The sequence below is a fragment of the Carica papaya genome, chromosome 8 (assembly GCF_054855325.1).
Source record: "Carica papaya isolate Zhongbai chromosome 8, ASM5485532v1, whole genome shotgun sequence".
Lineage (NCBI taxonomy): Eukaryota > Viridiplantae > Streptophyta > Magnoliopsida > Brassicales > Caricaceae > Carica > Carica papaya.
This window is the reverse complement of record NC_142316.1, coordinates 19,531,275-19,545,852: the sequence shown is the minus strand read 5'-3', so window position 1 is coordinate 19,545,852 and position 14,578 is coordinate 19,531,275. Positions and strand designations below refer to the sequence as shown.

At 47.1% G+C, this 14,578-nt stretch overlaps 7 non-coding genes and 24 pseudogenes across 7 annotated transcripts; 5 read left to right on the top strand and 26 right to left on the bottom strand.

Moving 5' to 3' along the window:
- Window positions 1-316: 316 nt before the first annotated feature.
- Window positions 317-435, top strand: LOC148249641 (5S ribosomal RNA). Its single transcript, XR_015815806.1, has one exon. It is a non-coding gene; the product is annotated as a 5S ribosomal RNA (ribosomal RNA).
- A 559-nt stretch (window positions 436-994) lies between these two features.
- On the top strand, window positions 995-1,113 carry LOC148249640 (5S ribosomal RNA; annotated as a pseudogene).
- Window positions 1,114-1,309: 196 nt separating this feature from the next.
- Window positions 1,310-1,428, top strand: LOC148249639 (5S ribosomal RNA). The gene has a single exon (XR_015815380.1). It is a non-coding gene; the product is annotated as a 5S ribosomal RNA (ribosomal RNA).
- A 561-nt stretch (window positions 1,429-1,989) lies between these two features.
- Window positions 1,990-2,107, top strand: LOC148249638 (5S ribosomal RNA; annotated as a pseudogene).
- Window positions 2,108-2,310: 203 nt separating this feature from the next.
- Window positions 2,311-2,429, top strand: LOC148249637 (5S ribosomal RNA; annotated as a pseudogene).
- Window positions 2,430-2,885: 456 nt separating this feature from the next.
- LOC148249636 (5S ribosomal RNA) lies at window positions 2,886-3,004 on the bottom strand (annotated as a pseudogene).
- A 6-nt stretch (window positions 3,005-3,010) lies between these two features.
- On the bottom strand, window positions 3,011-3,129 carry LOC148249635 (5S ribosomal RNA; annotated as a pseudogene).
- Window positions 3,130-3,689: 560 nt separating this feature from the next.
- On the bottom strand, window positions 3,690-3,808 carry LOC148249634 (5S ribosomal RNA; annotated as a pseudogene).
- A 235-nt stretch (window positions 3,809-4,043) lies between these two features.
- LOC148249633 (5S ribosomal RNA) lies at window positions 4,044-4,162 on the bottom strand (annotated as a pseudogene).
- A 209-nt stretch (window positions 4,163-4,371) lies between these two features.
- LOC148249632 (5S ribosomal RNA) lies at window positions 4,372-4,490 on the bottom strand (annotated as a pseudogene).
- Window positions 4,491-4,692: 202 nt separating this feature from the next.
- LOC148249631 (5S ribosomal RNA) lies at window positions 4,693-4,813 on the bottom strand (annotated as a pseudogene).
- A 206-nt stretch (window positions 4,814-5,019) lies between these two features.
- On the bottom strand, window positions 5,020-5,138 carry LOC148249630 (5S ribosomal RNA; annotated as a pseudogene).
- Window positions 5,139-5,342: 204 nt separating this feature from the next.
- On the bottom strand, window positions 5,343-5,461 carry LOC148249629 (5S ribosomal RNA; annotated as a pseudogene).
- A 562-nt stretch (window positions 5,462-6,023) lies between these two features.
- Window positions 6,024-6,142, bottom strand: LOC148249628 (5S ribosomal RNA; annotated as a pseudogene).
- Window positions 6,143-6,351: 209 nt separating this feature from the next.
- LOC148249627 (5S ribosomal RNA) lies at window positions 6,352-6,470 on the bottom strand (annotated as a pseudogene).
- Window positions 6,471-7,030: 560 nt separating this feature from the next.
- LOC148249626 (5S ribosomal RNA) lies at window positions 7,031-7,149 on the bottom strand (annotated as a pseudogene).
- A 562-nt stretch (window positions 7,150-7,711) lies between these two features.
- Window positions 7,712-7,830, bottom strand: LOC148249625 (5S ribosomal RNA; annotated as a pseudogene).
- A 205-nt stretch (window positions 7,831-8,035) lies between these two features.
- Window positions 8,036-8,154, bottom strand: LOC148249624 (5S ribosomal RNA; annotated as a pseudogene).
- Window positions 8,155-8,359: 205 nt separating this feature from the next.
- Window positions 8,360-8,478, bottom strand: LOC148249623 (5S ribosomal RNA; annotated as a pseudogene).
- Window positions 8,479-8,683: 205 nt separating this feature from the next.
- LOC148249622 (5S ribosomal RNA) lies at window positions 8,684-8,802 on the bottom strand. The gene has a single exon (XR_015814598.1). It is a non-coding gene; the product is annotated as a 5S ribosomal RNA (ribosomal RNA).
- A 557-nt stretch (window positions 8,803-9,359) lies between these two features.
- On the bottom strand, window positions 9,360-9,478 carry LOC148249621 (5S ribosomal RNA; annotated as a pseudogene).
- A 205-nt stretch (window positions 9,479-9,683) lies between these two features.
- On the bottom strand, window positions 9,684-9,802 carry LOC148249620 (5S ribosomal RNA). Its single transcript, XR_015814657.1, has one exon. It is a non-coding gene; the product is annotated as a 5S ribosomal RNA (ribosomal RNA).
- Window positions 9,803-10,364: 562 nt separating this feature from the next.
- Window positions 10,365-10,483, bottom strand: LOC148249619 (5S ribosomal RNA; annotated as a pseudogene).
- Window positions 10,484-10,688: 205 nt separating this feature from the next.
- LOC148249618 (5S ribosomal RNA) lies at window positions 10,689-10,807 on the bottom strand. The gene has a single exon (XR_015814597.1). It is a non-coding gene; the product is annotated as a 5S ribosomal RNA (ribosomal RNA).
- Window positions 10,808-11,369: 562 nt separating this feature from the next.
- On the bottom strand, window positions 11,370-11,488 carry LOC148249617 (5S ribosomal RNA; annotated as a pseudogene).
- A 209-nt stretch (window positions 11,489-11,697) lies between these two features.
- On the bottom strand, window positions 11,698-11,816 carry LOC148249616 (5S ribosomal RNA; annotated as a pseudogene).
- Window positions 11,817-12,020: 204 nt separating this feature from the next.
- Window positions 12,021-12,139, bottom strand: LOC148249615 (5S ribosomal RNA). The gene has a single exon (XR_015814922.1). It is a non-coding gene; the product is annotated as a 5S ribosomal RNA (ribosomal RNA).
- A 559-nt stretch (window positions 12,140-12,698) lies between these two features.
- On the bottom strand, window positions 12,699-12,817 carry LOC148249614 (5S ribosomal RNA). Its single transcript, XR_015814691.1, has one exon. It is a non-coding gene; the product is annotated as a 5S ribosomal RNA (ribosomal RNA).
- A 560-nt stretch (window positions 12,818-13,377) lies between these two features.
- Window positions 13,378-13,496, bottom strand: LOC148249613 (5S ribosomal RNA; annotated as a pseudogene).
- Window positions 13,497-13,701: 205 nt separating this feature from the next.
- LOC148249612 (5S ribosomal RNA) lies at window positions 13,702-13,820 on the bottom strand (annotated as a pseudogene).
- Window positions 13,821-14,382: 562 nt separating this feature from the next.
- LOC148249611 (5S ribosomal RNA) lies at window positions 14,383-14,501 on the bottom strand (annotated as a pseudogene).
- Window positions 14,502-14,578: the final 77 nt, after the last annotated feature.

The following is a 14,578-nucleotide window of genomic DNA, read 5'->3' as shown; positions in this document are numbered from 1 at the left end:
AGAAATCCGCAAGTTAAGGGTGCTTGGGCGAGAGTAGCACTAGGATGGGTGACCTCCTGCGAAGTCCTTATATTTCACCCATTTTCTTAGGAAGTCCTCGTGTTGCACCCATTTTTTTGCAGATGATTCTTTCGACGATACGCGCGACTTGAATTATGGTCCTCAGGTTTATTCGCAAATGTGAGTCACGGCACCGTAGCATTTTACTTGATATTAGAACGAGCACGGGAGGTGCAATGCGCACGCACAAGGAAACAAATGACGGGAGGGGGAAGAAAGGAGAAGGAGTTTGTGTATTTGCAGCGCAGAATTAAACGGGTGCGATCATACCAGCACTAATGCACCGGATCCCGTCAGAACTCCGCAGTTAAGTGTGCTTGGGCGAGAGTAGTACTCGGATGGGTGACCTCTTGGGAAGTCCTCGTGTCGCACCAATTTTTTTTCAGACGGGTCGTTCGACGTTACGCGCGACTGGAACTAGGGTCCGCTGGTTTATACGCAAATGTGAGTCAAGAAGCAGGGGCATTTTAATCGATATTAGAACGAGAAGGAGAGGTGCAGTGTGAACGCACAAGGAAACAATTGATGGGAGGGGGAGGGAAGGATAAAAATTGTTTGTATTTGCAGCGCAGAATGAAACAGGTGCGATCATACCAGCACTAATGCAACGGATTCTATCAGAACTCCGTAGGTAAGCGTGCTTGTGCGAGAGTAGTAATAGCATGGGTTACCTCCTGCGAAGTCCTTATATTTCACCCATTTTCTTGTGAAGTCCTTTTGTTGCACCCATTTTTTTGCAGATGATTCTTTCGACGTTACGCACGACTTGAATTATGGTCCTCAGGTTTATTCGCAAATGTGAGTCACGGCGCTGTAGCATTTTACTTGATATTAGAACGTGAACGGGAGGTGCAGCCCGCACGCACAAGGAAACAAATGACGGGAGGGGAAAGAAAAGAGAAGGAGTGTATGAATTTGCAGCGCGAAACTAAACAGGTGCGATCATACCAGCACTAAAGCCCTGGATCCCATCAGAACTCCGCAGTTAAGTGTGCTTGGGCGAGATTAGTACTCGGATGGTTGACCTCTTGGGAAGTCCTCGTGTCGCACCAATTTTTTTTCAGACTGGTCGTTCGACGTTACACTCGTCTGGAACTAGGGTCCGCTGGTTTATACGCAAATGTGAGTCAAGAAGCAGAGGCATTTTAATCGATATTAGAACGAGAATGAGAGGTGAAGTGTGAACGCACAAGGAAACAAATGACGGGAGGGGGAAGAAAGGAGGAGTGTATGTAGTGCGAAATTAAAGAGGTGCGATCATACCAGCACTAAAGCCCCGGATCCCATCAGAACTCCGCAGTTAAGTGTGCTTGGGCGAGAGTAGTACTCGGATGGGTGACCACCTGGGAAGCCCTCGTGTTCCACCTATTTTTTTTCGGATGGGTTGTTCGACGTTACGCGCGAATGGAATTATAAACCGCTGGTTCATTTGCAAAGGTGAGTCACGGTGCCGGGGCATATTACTTGATATTAGAACGAGAAAGAGAGATACAGAGTGCACGCACAAGGAAACAAATGACGGGAGGGGGGATGGGAGGAGAAAGAGTGTATGTATTTGCAGTGCACAATGAAACATGAGGGATCATCCCAGCACTAATGCAACGGATTCTATCAGAACTCCGCAGTTAAAGGTGCTTGGGCGAGAAAAGTACTCGGATGGGTGACCACCTGCGAAGTCCTTATATTTCACGCATTTTCTTGGGAGGTCGTCGTGTTGCACCCATCTTTTTGCAGATGATTCTTTCGACGTTACGCGCGACTTGATTTATGGTCCGCAGGTTTATTCGCAAATGTGAGTCACGGCACCGTGGCATTTTACTTGATATTAGAACGAGTACGGGAGGTGCAGAGCGAACGCACAAGGAAACAAACGACGGGAGAAGGAAGAAAAAAGAAGGAGTGTATGTATTTGAAGCGCAAAATTAAACAAGTGGCATCATACCAGCACTAATGCACTGGATCCCATCAGAACTCTGCAGTTAAGCGTGCTTGGGCGAGAGTAGTACTCGGATGGGTGAGCTCTTGGGAAGTCCTCGTATCGCAACAATTTTTTTTCAGATGGGTCGTTCGACGTTACGCGCGACTGGAACTATGGTCCGTTGGTTTATATGCAAATGTGAGTCAAGAATCAGGGCATTTTAATCGATATTAAAACGAGAATGAGAGATGCAGTGTGAACGCACAAGGAAACAAATGATTGGAGGGGGGGAGGGAACAAGGAGTGTATGTATTTTCAGCACGAAATTAAACAGGTGCGGTCACACCAGCACAAATGCACCGGATCCCATCAGAACTCCGCAGTTAAGTGTGCTTTGGCGAAAGTAGTACAATGATGGGTTACCTCCTAGGAAGTTCTCATGTTGCACCCATTTTCTTTTTTTCAAATGTGCCGTTCGACGTTACGCGCGAATAAACCTGCGGACCAAAAATCAAGTCGCGCGTAACGTCGAAAGAATCATCTGCAAAAAGATGGGTGCAACACGAGGACCTCCCAAGAAAATGGGTGCAACACGAGGACTTCCGAAGTGGTCAACCATCCGAGTACTACTCTCGCCCAAGCACCCTTAACTGCGGAGTTCTGATAGAATCTGTTGCATTAGTGCTAGCATGATCCCTCATGTTTCATTCTGCAATGCAAATACATACACTCTTTCTCCTTCCATCCCTTCTCCCGTCATTTGTTTCCTTGTGCGTGCACTCTGCATCTCTCTTTCTCATTCTAATATCAAGTAATATGCCCCCGCACCGTGACTCACCTTTGCAAATGAACCAGCGATTTATAATTCCATTCGCGCGTAACGTCGAAAAACCCATCCGAAAAAAAATAGGTGCAACACGAGGGCTTCCCAATTGGTCACCCATCCGAGTACTATTCTCGCCCAAGCAAACTTAACTGCGTAGTTCTGATGGGATCCGGGGCTTTAGTGCTGGTAAGATCGCACCTGTTTAATTTGTGCGACACGAGGACTTCCCAGGAGGTCACCCATCCGAGTACTAGTCTCGCCCAAGCACGCTTAACAGCGGAGTTCTGATGGGATTCGGTGCATTAGTGGTGGTATGATCACACCTGTTTAATTTTGCGCTGCAAATACATAAACTCATTCCCCTTTCTTCCCCCTCCCATCATTTGTTTCCTTGTGCGTGCGCACTGCACCTCCCGTTCTCGTTCTAATATCAAGTAAAATGCTACAGCGCCATGACTTACATTTGCGAACAAACTTGAGGACCATAATACAAGTCGCGCGTAACGTCGAAAGAATCATCTGCAAAAAAATGGGTGCAACACGAGGACTTCACAAGAAAATGGGTGAAATATAAGGACTTCGCATGAGGTAACCCATGCTAGTACTACTCTCGCCCAAGCACCCTTACCTACGGAGTTCTGATAGAATCCGTTGCATTAGTGCTGGTATGATCGCACCTGTTTCATTTTGTGCTGAAAATACATACACTCCTTCTCCTTCCCTCCCCCTCCCATCAATTGTTTCCTTATGCGTTCACACTGCATCTCTCCTTCTCGTTCTAATATCGATTAAAAATGCCCCTGCTTCTTGACTCACATTTGCGTATAAACCAGCGGACCCAAGTTCCAGTCGCGCGTAACGTTGAACGACCCGTCTGAAAAAAAATTGGTGCGACACGAGGACTTCCCAGGAGATCACCCATCCGAGTACTACTCGTGCCCAAGCACACTTAACTGCGGAGTTCTGAGGGGATCCAGTGCATTAGTGCTGGTATGATTGCACCCGTTTAATTTCGCGCTGCAAATACATAAACTCCTTCTCCTTTCTTCCCCCTCCCGTCATTTGTTTCCTTGTGCGTGCGCACTGCACCGACCGTGCTCGTTCTAATATCAAGTAAAATGCTACGGTGCCGTGACTCACATTTGCGAATAAATCTGAGGACCATAATTCAAGTCGCGCGTATCGTCGAAAGAATAATCTGCAAAAAAATGGGTGCAACACGAGGACTTCCTAAGAAAATGGGTGAAATATAAGGACTTCGCTGGAGGTCACCCATCCGAGTACTACTCTCGCCCAAGCACACTTAACTGCGGAGTTCTGATGGGATCCGGTGCATTAGTGCTGGTATGATCGCACCTGTTTAATTTCAAGCTGCAAATACATAAACTCCTTCTCCTTTCTTCCCCCTCCCGTCATTTGTTTCCTTGTGCGTGCGCACTGCACCTCTCGTTCTCGTTCAAATATCAAGTAAAATGCCACGGTGCCGTGACTCACATTTACGAATAAATCTGCGGACCATAATTAAAGTCGCGCGCAACGTTGAACGGCACATCTGAAAAAAAAAAAATGGGTGCAACACGAGAACATCCCAGGAGGTAACCCATCATTGTACTACTTTCGCCAAAGCACACTTAACTGCGGAGTTCTGATGGGATCCGGTGCATTTGTGTTGGTGTGACCGCACCTGTTTAATTTCGTGCTGAAAATACATACACTCCTTCTTCCCTCCCCCCCTCCCATCATTTGTTTCCTTGTGCGTTCACACTTCACCTCTCATTCTTGTTCTAATATCGATTAAAATGCCCCTGCTTCTTGACTCACATTTGCGTATAAACCAGCAGACCCTAGTTCCAGACGCGGGTAACGTCGAACGACCCGTCTGAAAAAAAACTTGTGCGACAAGAGGACTTCCCAGGAGGTCACCCATCCAAGTACTAATCTCGCCCGAGCACACTTCACTGCGGAGTTCTAATGGGATCCGGTGCATTAGTGCTGGTATGATCACAACTGTTTTATTTCGCGCTGCAAATACATAAACTCATTCCCCTTTCTTCCCCCTCCCGTCATTTGTTTCCTTGTGCGTGCGCACTGCACCTCCCGTTCTCGTTCTAATATCAAGTAAAATGCCACGGCGCCGTGATTCACATTTGCGAATAAACCTGAGGACCATAATTCAAGTCGCGCGTAACGTCGAACGGCACATCTGAAAAAAAAATGGGTGCAACACGAGAACTTCCCAAGAGGTAACCCATCATTGTACTACTTTCGCCAAAGCACACTTAACTGCGGAGTTCTGATGGGATCCGGTGCTTTTGTGCTGGTGTGACCGCACCTGTTTAATTTCGTGCTGAAAATACATACACTCCTTCTTCCCTCCCCCCCTCCCATCATTTGTTTCCTTTTGCGTTCACACTGCACCTCTCTTTCTCGTTCTAATATCGATTAAAATGCCCCTGATTCTTGACTCACATTTGCGTATAAACCAGTAGACCCTAGTTCCAGTCGCGCGTAACGTCGAACGACCCGTTTGAAAAAAAATTGGTGTGACACGAGGACTTCCTAGGAGGTCACCCATCCAAGTACTACTCTCGCCAAAACTCACTTAACTGCGGAGTTCTGATGGGATCCGATGCATTAGTGCTGGTATGATCGCACCCGTTTAATTTCACACTGCAAATACATAAAGTCCTTCTCCTTTCTTCCCCCTCCCGTCATTTGTTTCCTTGTGCGTGCGCACTGCACCTCCCGTGCTCGTTCTAATGTCAAGTAAAATACTACGGTGCCGTGACTCACATTTGCGAATAAACCTGTGGACCATAATTCAAGTCGCGCGTATCGTCGAAAGAATCATCTGCAAAAAAATAGGTACAACACGAGGACTTCCTAAGAAAATGGGTGAAATATAAGGACTTCGCAGGAAGTCACCCATCCTAGTGCTATTCTCGCCCAAGCACCCTTAACTTGCGGAGTTCTGATAGAATCCGTTGCATTGGTGCTGGTATGATTGCTCCTGTTTCATTCTGCGCTGCAAATACGTACACTTTTTCTCCCTCCATCCCCCCTCCCGTCATTTGTTTCCTTGTGCGTGCACTCTGCATCTCTCATTCTCGTTCTAATATCGATTAAAATGCCCCTGCTTCTTGACTCATATTTGCGTATAAACCAGTGGACCCTAGTTCCAGTCGCGCGTAATGTCGAACGACCCGTCTGAAAAAAAAATTAGCGCGGCACGAGGACTTCCCAAGAGGTCACCCATCCGAGTACTACTCTCGCCCAAGCACACTTAACTGCAGAGTTCTGACGAGATCCGGTGAATTAGTGCTGGTATGATCAAACCTGTTTAATTTTGCGCTGCAAATACATAAACTCCTTCTCCTTTCTTCCCCCTCCCGTCATTTGTTTCCTTGTGCGTGCACACTGCACCTCTCGTTCTCGTTCAAATATAAAGTAAAATGCAGAAGCGCCGTGACTCACATTTGCGAATAAATCTGCGGACCAAAATTAAAGTCGCGCGTAACGTCGAACAGCACATCTGAAAAAAAGAAAATGGGTGCAACACGAGAAGTTCCCACGAGGTAACCCATCATTGTACTACTTTCACCAAAGCACACTTAACTGCGGAGTTCTGATGGGATCTGGTGCATTTGTGCTTGTATGATCGCACATGTTTAATTTCGCGCTGCAAATACATACACTCATTCCCCTTTCTTCCCCCTCCCGTCATTTGTTTCCTTGTGCGTGCGCACTGCACCTCCCGTTTTTGTTCTAATATGAAGTAAAATGCCATGGCGCCGTGACTCACATTTGCGAATAAACCTAAGGACCATAATTCAAGTCGCGCGTAACGTCGAAAGAATCGTCTGCAAAAAAAATGGGTGCAACACGAGGACTTCAGAAGAAAATGGTTGAAATATAAGGACTTCGCAGGAGGTAACCCATGCTAGTACTACTCTCGCCCAAGCACCCTTACCTACAGAGTTCTGATAGAATCCGTTGCATTAGTACTGGTATGATCGTACCTGTTTCATTTCGTGCTGAAAATACATACACTCATTCTCCTTCCCTCCCCCTCCCATCAATTGTTTCCTTGTGCGTTCACACTGCACCTCTCCTTCTCGTTCCAATATCGATTTAAATGCCCCTGCTTCTTGACTCATATTTGCGTATAAACCAGAAGACCCTAGTTCCAGTCGCGCGTAACGTTGAACGACCCGTCTGAAAAAAAATTAGTGCGACACGAAGACTTCCCAAGAGGTCACCAATCCGAGTACTACTCTCGCCAAAGCACACTTAACTGCGGAGTTCTGATGGGATCCGGTGCATTAATGCTGGTATGATCGCACCCGTTTAATTTTGCGCTGCAAATACATATACTCCTTCTCCTTTCTTCCCCCTCCCGTCATTTGTTTCCTTGTGCGTGCGCACTGCACCTCCCGTGCTCGTTCTAATATCAAGTAAAATGCTATGGTTCCGTGACTCACATTTGCGAATAAACCTGAGGACCATAATTCAAGTCGCGCGTATCGTAGAAAGAATCATCTGCAAAAAAATGGGTGCAACACGAGGACTTCTTAAGAAAATGGGTGAAATATAAGGACTTCGCAGGAGGTCACCCATCCTAGTACTACTCTCGCCCAAGCACCCTTATCTTGCGGAGTTCTGATAGAATCCGTTGCTTTGGTGCTGGTATGATTGCTCATGTTTCATTCTGCGCTGCAAATACATACACTTTTTCTCCCTCCATCCCCCCTCCCGTCATTTGTTTCCTTGTGCGTGCACTCTGCATCTCTCCTTCTCGTTCTAATATCGATTAAAATGCCCCTGCTTCTTGACTCACATTTGCGTATAAACCAGTGGACCCTAGTTCCAGTCGCGCGTAACGTCGAACGACCCGTCTGAAAAAAAAATTAATGCGACAGGAGGACTTCCAAGGAGGTCACCCATTCAAGTACTACTCTCGCCCAAGCACACTTAACTGCGGAGTTCTGATGAGATCCGGTGCATTAGTGCTGGTATGATCGCACCTGTTTAATTTCGCGCTGTAAATACATAAACTCCTTCTCCTTTCTTCCCCCTCCCGTCATTTGTTTCCTTGTGCGTGCACTCTGCATCTCTCTTTATCGTTCTAATATCCAGTAATATTCCCCGTCACCGTGACTCACCTTTGCAAATAAACCAGCGGTTTATAATTCCATTCGCGCGTAACATCGAACAACCCATCCGAAAAAAAATAGGTGCAACACGAGGGCTTCCCAGGTGGTCACCCATCCGAGTACAACTCTCGCCCAAGCACACTTACCTGCGGAGTTCTGATGGGATCCGGGGCTTTAGTGCTGCTATGATCGCACCTCTTTAATTTCGTGCTGCAAATACATACACTCCTTCTCCTTCCCTCCCCCTCCCATCAATTGTTTCCTTGTGCGTTCACACTGCACCTCTCTTTCTCGTTCTAATATCGATTAAAATGCCCCTGCTTCTTGACTCACATTTGCGTATAAACCAGCGGACCCTAGTTCCAGTCCTGCGTAACGTCAAACGACCCGTCTGAAAAAAAATTGGTGTGACACGAGGACTTCCCAGGAGGTCACCCATCTGAGTACTACTCTCGCCCAAGCACACATAACTGCGGAGTTCTGATGGGATCTGGTGCATTAGTGCTGGTATGATCGCACCTGTTTCATTTTGTGCTGAAAATACATACACGCCTTCTCCTTCCCTCCCCCTCCCATCAATTGTTTGCTTATGCGTTCACACTGCACCTCTCCTTCTCGTTCTAATATCGATTAAAATGCCCTTGCTTCTTGACTCACATTTGCGTATAAACCAGCGGACCCTAGTTCCAGTCGCGTGTAACGTCGAACAACCTGTCTGAAAAAAAATTGGTGCGACACGAGGACTTCCCAGGAGATCACCCATCCGAGTACTACTCTCGCCCAAGCACACTTAACTGCGGAGTTCTGATGGGATCCGGTGCATTAATGCTGGTATGATCGCACCCGTCTAATTCCACGCTGCAAATACATAAACTCATTCTCCATTCTTCCCCCTCCCGTCATTTGTTTCCTTGTGCGTGCGCACTCCACCTCCCGTGCTCGTTCTAATATCAAATAAAATGCTACGGTACCATGACTCACATTTGCGAATAAACCTGAGGACCATAATCCAAGTCGCGCGTATCGTTGAAAGAATCATCTGCAAAAAAATGGGTGCAACACGAGGACTTCCTAAGAAAATGGGTGAAATATAAGGACTTCGCAGGAGGTCACCCATCCGAGTACTTTTCTCGCCCAAGAACCCTTAACTGCGGAGTTCTGATAGAATCTGTTGCATTAGTGCTGGTATGATCCCTCATGTTTCATTCTGCACTGCAAATACATACACTCTTTCTCATTCCATCCCCCCTCCCGTCATTTGTTTCCTTGTGCGTGCACTCTGCATCTCTATTTCTCGTTCTAATATCAAGTAATATGCCCCGGCACCGTGACTCACCTCTGCAAATGAACCAGCGGTTTATACCATTCGCGCGTAACGTCGAACAACCCATCCGAAAAAAAATAGGTACAACACGAGGGCTTCCCAAGTGGTCAACCATCCGAGTACTACTCTCGCCCAAGCAGACTTAACTGCGGAGTTTTGATGGGATCCGGGGCTTTAGTGCTGGTATGATCGCACATGTTTAATTTCGCGCTGCAAATACATACACTCCTTCTCCTTTCTTCCCCCTCCCGTCATTTGTTTCCTTGTGCGTTCACACTTCACCTCTCATTCTCGTTCTAATATCGATTAAAATGCCCCTGCTTCTTGACTCACATTTGCGTATAAACCAGCGGACCCTAGTTCCAGACGCGCGCAACGTCGAACGACCCGTCTGAAAAAAAATTGGTGCGATACGAGGACTTCCCAAGAGGTCACCCATCCGAGTACTACTCTCGCACAAGCACACTTAACTGCGGAGTTCTGATGGGATCCGGTGTATTAGTGCTGGTATGATCGCACCTGTTTAATTTCGCGCTGCAAATACATAAACTCCTTCTCCTTTTTTCCCCCTGCCGTCATTTGTTTCCTTGTGCGTGCGCACTGCACCTACCATGCTCGTTCTAATATCAAGTAAAATCCTACGGTGCCGTGACTCACATTTGCGAATAAACCTGAGGACCATAGTTCCAGTCGCGCGTATCGTCGAAAGAATCATCTGCAAAAAAATGGGTGCAACACGAGGACTTCCTAAGAAAATGGGTGAAATATAAGGACTTCGCAGGAGGTCACCCATCCTAGTGCTACTCTCGCCCAAGCACCCTTAACTTGCGGAGTTCTGATAGAATCCCTTGCATTGGTGCTGGTATGATTGCTCATGTTTCATTCTGCGCTGCAAATACATACACTTTTTCTCCCTCCATCCCCCCTCCCGTCATTTGTTTCCTTGTGCGTGCACTCTGCATCTCTCATTCTCGTTCTAATATCGATTAAAATGCCCTTGCTTCTTGATTCACATTTGCGTATAAACCAGTGGACCCAGGTTCCAGTCGCGCGTAACGTCGAACGACCCGTCTAAAAAAAAAATTAGTGCGACACGAGGACTTCCTAGGAGGTCACCCATCCGAGTACTACTCTCGCCCAAGCACACTTAACTGCGGAGTTCTGACGGGATTCAGTGCATTAGTGCTGGTATGATCGCACCTGTTTCATTTTGTGCTGAAAATACATACACGCCTTCTCCTTCCCTCCCCCTCCCATCAATTGTTTGCTTATGCGTTCACACTGCACCTCTCCTTCTCGTTCTAATATCGATTAAAATGCCCTTGCTTCTTGACTCACATTTGCGTATAAACCAGCGGACCCTAGTTCCAGTCGCGTGTAACGTCGAACAACCTGTCTGAAAAAAAATTGGTGCGACACGAGGACTTCCCAGGAGATCACCCATCCGAGTACTACTCTCGCCCAAGCACACTTAACTGCGGAGTTCTGATGGGATCCGGTGCATTAATGCTGGTATGATCGCACCCGTCTAATTCCACGCTGCAAATACATAAACTCATTCTCCATTCTTCCCCCTCCCGTCATTTGTTTCCTTGTGCGTGCGCACTCCACCTCCCGTGCTCGTTCTAATATCAAATAAAATGCTACGGTACCATGACTCACATTTGCGAATAAACCTGAGGACCATAATCCAAGTCGCGCGTATCGTTGAAAGAATCATCTGCAAAAAAATGGGTGCAACACGAGGACTTCCTAAGAAAATGGGTGAAATATAAGGACTTCGCAGGAAGTCACCCATCCTAGTACTACTCTCGCCCAAGCACCTTTAACTTGCAGAGTTCTGATAGAATCCGTTGCATTGGTGCTGGTATGATTGCTCATGTTTCATTCTGCGCTGCAAATACATATACTTTTTCTCCCTCCATCCCCCCTCCCGTCATTTGTTTCCTTGTGCGTGCACTCTGCATCTCTCTTTCTCGTTCTAATATCGATTAAAATGCCCCTGCTTCTTGACTCACATTGGCGTATAAACCAGTGGACCTTTGTTCCAGTTGCGCGTAACGTCGAACGACCCGTCTGAAAAAAAAATTAGTGCGACACGAGGACTTCCCAAGAGGTAACCCATCCGAGTACTACTCTCGCCCAAGCACACTTAACTACGGAGTTCTGATGGGATCCAGTGCATTAGTGCTGGTATGATTGCACCTCTTTAATTTCGCGCTGCAAATACATAAACTCCTTCTCCTTTCTTCCCCCTCCCGTCATTTGTTTCCTTGTGCGTGCGCACTGCACCTTTCGTTCTCGCTCAAATATCAAGTAAAATGCCACGGCGCCGTGACTCACATTTGCGAATAAATCTGCGGACCATAATTAAAGTCGCGCGTAACGTCGAATGGCACATCTGAAAAAAAGAAAATGGGTGCAACACGAGAACTTCCCAGGAGGTAACCCATCATTGTACTACTTTCGCCAAAGCACACTTAACTGCGGAGTTCTGATGGGATCCGGTGCGTTTGTGCTGGTGTGACCGCACCTGTTTAATTTCGTGCTGAAAATACATACACTCCTTCTTCCCTTCCCCCCTCCCATCATTTGTTTCCTTGTGCGTTCACACTTCACCTCTTATTCTCGTTCTAATATCGATTAAAATGCCCCTGCTTCTTGACTCACATTTGCGTATAAACCAGCGGACCCTAGTTCCAGACGCGCGTAATGTCGAACGACCCGTCTGAAAAAAAATTAGTGCGACACGAAGACTTCCCAGGAGGTCACCCATCCGAGTACTAATCTCGCCCAAGCACACTTCACTGCGGAGTTCTGATGGGATCCGGTGCATTAGTGCTGGTATGATCGCACCTCTTTAATTTTGCGCTGCAAATACATAAACTCATTCCCCTTTCTTCCCCCTCCCGTCATCTGTTTCCTTGTGCGTGCGCACTTCACCTCCCGTTCTCGTTCTAATATCAAGTAAAACGCTACAGCGCCGTGACTCACATTTGCGAATAAACTTGAGGACCATAATTCAAGTCGCGCGTAACGTCGAAAGAATCATCTGCAAAAAAATGGGTGCAACACGAGGACTTCACAAGAAAATGGGTGAAATATAAGGACTTCGCAGGAGGTAACCCATGCTAGTACTACTCTCGCCCAAGCACCCTTACCTACGGAGTTCTGATAGAATCCGTTGCATTAATGCTGGTATGATCGTACCTGTTTCATTTCGTGCTGAAAATACATACACTCCTTCTCCTTCCCTCCCCCTCCCATCAATTGTTTCCTTGTGCGTTCACACTGCACCTCTCCATCTCGTTCTAATATCGATTAAAATGCCCCTGCTTCTTGATTCACATTTGCGTATAAACCAGCGGACCCTAGTTCAAGTCGCGTGTAACGTCGAACGACCCGTCTGAAAATAAATTTGTGCGACACAAGGACTTCCCAGGAGGTCACCCACCCGAGTACTACTCTCGCCCAAGCACACTTAACTGCGGAGTTCTGATGGGATCCGGTGCATTAGTGCTGGTATGATCGCACCCTTTTAATTCCGCGCTGCAAATACATAAACTCCTTCTCCTTTCTTCCCCCTCCCGTCATTTGTTTTCTTGTGCATTCGCACTGCACCTCCCGTGCTCGTTATAATATCAAGTAAAATGCCACGGCGCCGTGACTCAAATTTGTAAATAAACCTGCGGACCATAAATCAAGTCGCGCGTAACGTCGAAAGAGTCATCTGCAAAAGGATGGGTGCAACAGGAGGACCTCCCAAGAAAATGGGTGAAATATAAGGACTTCGCAGGAGGTCACCCATCCGAGTACTTTTCTCGCCCAAGCACCCTTAACTGCGGAGTTCTGATAGAATCCGTTGCATTAGTGCTGGTATGATCCCTCATGTTTCATTCTGCACTGTGAATACATACACACTTTCTCCTTCCATCCCCCCTCCCGTCATTTGTTTCCTTGTGCGTGCAATCTGCATCTCTCTTTCTCGTTCTAATATCAAGTAATATGCCCCGGCACCGTGACTCACCTTTGCAAATGAACCAGCGGATTATAATTCCATTCGCGCGTAACGTCGAAAAACCCATCCGAAAAAAAATAGGTGCAACACGAGGGCTTCCCAGGTGGTCACCCATCCGAGGACTACCCTCGCCCAAGCACACTTAACTGCGGAGTTTTGATAGGATCCGGGGCTTTAGTGCTGGTATGATCACACCTGTTTAATTTCGCGCTGCAAATAGATACACTCCTTCTCCTTTCTTCCCCCTCCCGTAATTTGTTTCCTTGTGCATTCACACTTCACCTCTCATTCTCGTTCTAATATCGATTAAAATGCCCCTGCTTCTTGACTCACATTTGCGTATAAACCAGCGGACCCTAGTTCCAGAAGTGCGTAACGTCGAACGACCCGTTTAAAAAAAAATTGGTGCGACACGAGGACTTCCTAGGAGGTCACCCATCCGAGTACTAATCTCGCCCAAGCACACTTAACTGCGGAGTTCTGATGGGATCTGGTGCATAAGAGCTGTTATGATCGCGCCTGTTTAATTTCGCGCTGCAAATACATAAACTCATTCTCCTTTCTTCCCCCTCCCTCCATTTGTTTCCTTGTGCGTGCGCACTGCACCTCCCGTGCTCGTTCTAATATAAAGTAAAATGCTACGGCGCCGTGACTCACATTTGCGAATAAACCTGAGGACCATAATACAAGTCGCTCGTAACGTCGAAAGAATCATCTGCAAAAAAATGGGTGGAACACGAGGACTTCCTAAGAAAATGCGTGAAATATAAGGACTTCGCAAGAGGTCACCCATCCTAGTGCTACTCTCGCCCAAGCACCCTTAACTTGCGGAGTTCTGATAGAATCCGTTGCATTGGTGCTGGTATGATTGCTCATGTTTCATTCTGCGCATTAAATACATACACTTTTTCTCCCTCCATCCCCCCTCCCGTCATTTGTTTCCTTGTGCGTGCACTCTGCATCTCTCCTTCTCGTTCTAATATCGATTAAAATACCCCTGCTTCTTGACTCACATTTGCGTATAAACCAGTGGACCCTAGTTTCAGTCGCGCGTAACGTCGAACGACCCGTCTGAAAAAAAAATTAGTGCGACACGAGGACTTCCCAAGAGGTCACCCATCAGAGTACTACTCTCGCCCAAGCACACTTAGCTGCGGAGTTCTGATGGGAACCGGTGCAAAAGTGCTGGTATGATCGCACCCGTTTAATTTTGCGCTATAATTACATAAACTCAATCCCCTTTCTTCCCCCTCCCGTCATTTGTTTCCTTGTGCGTGCG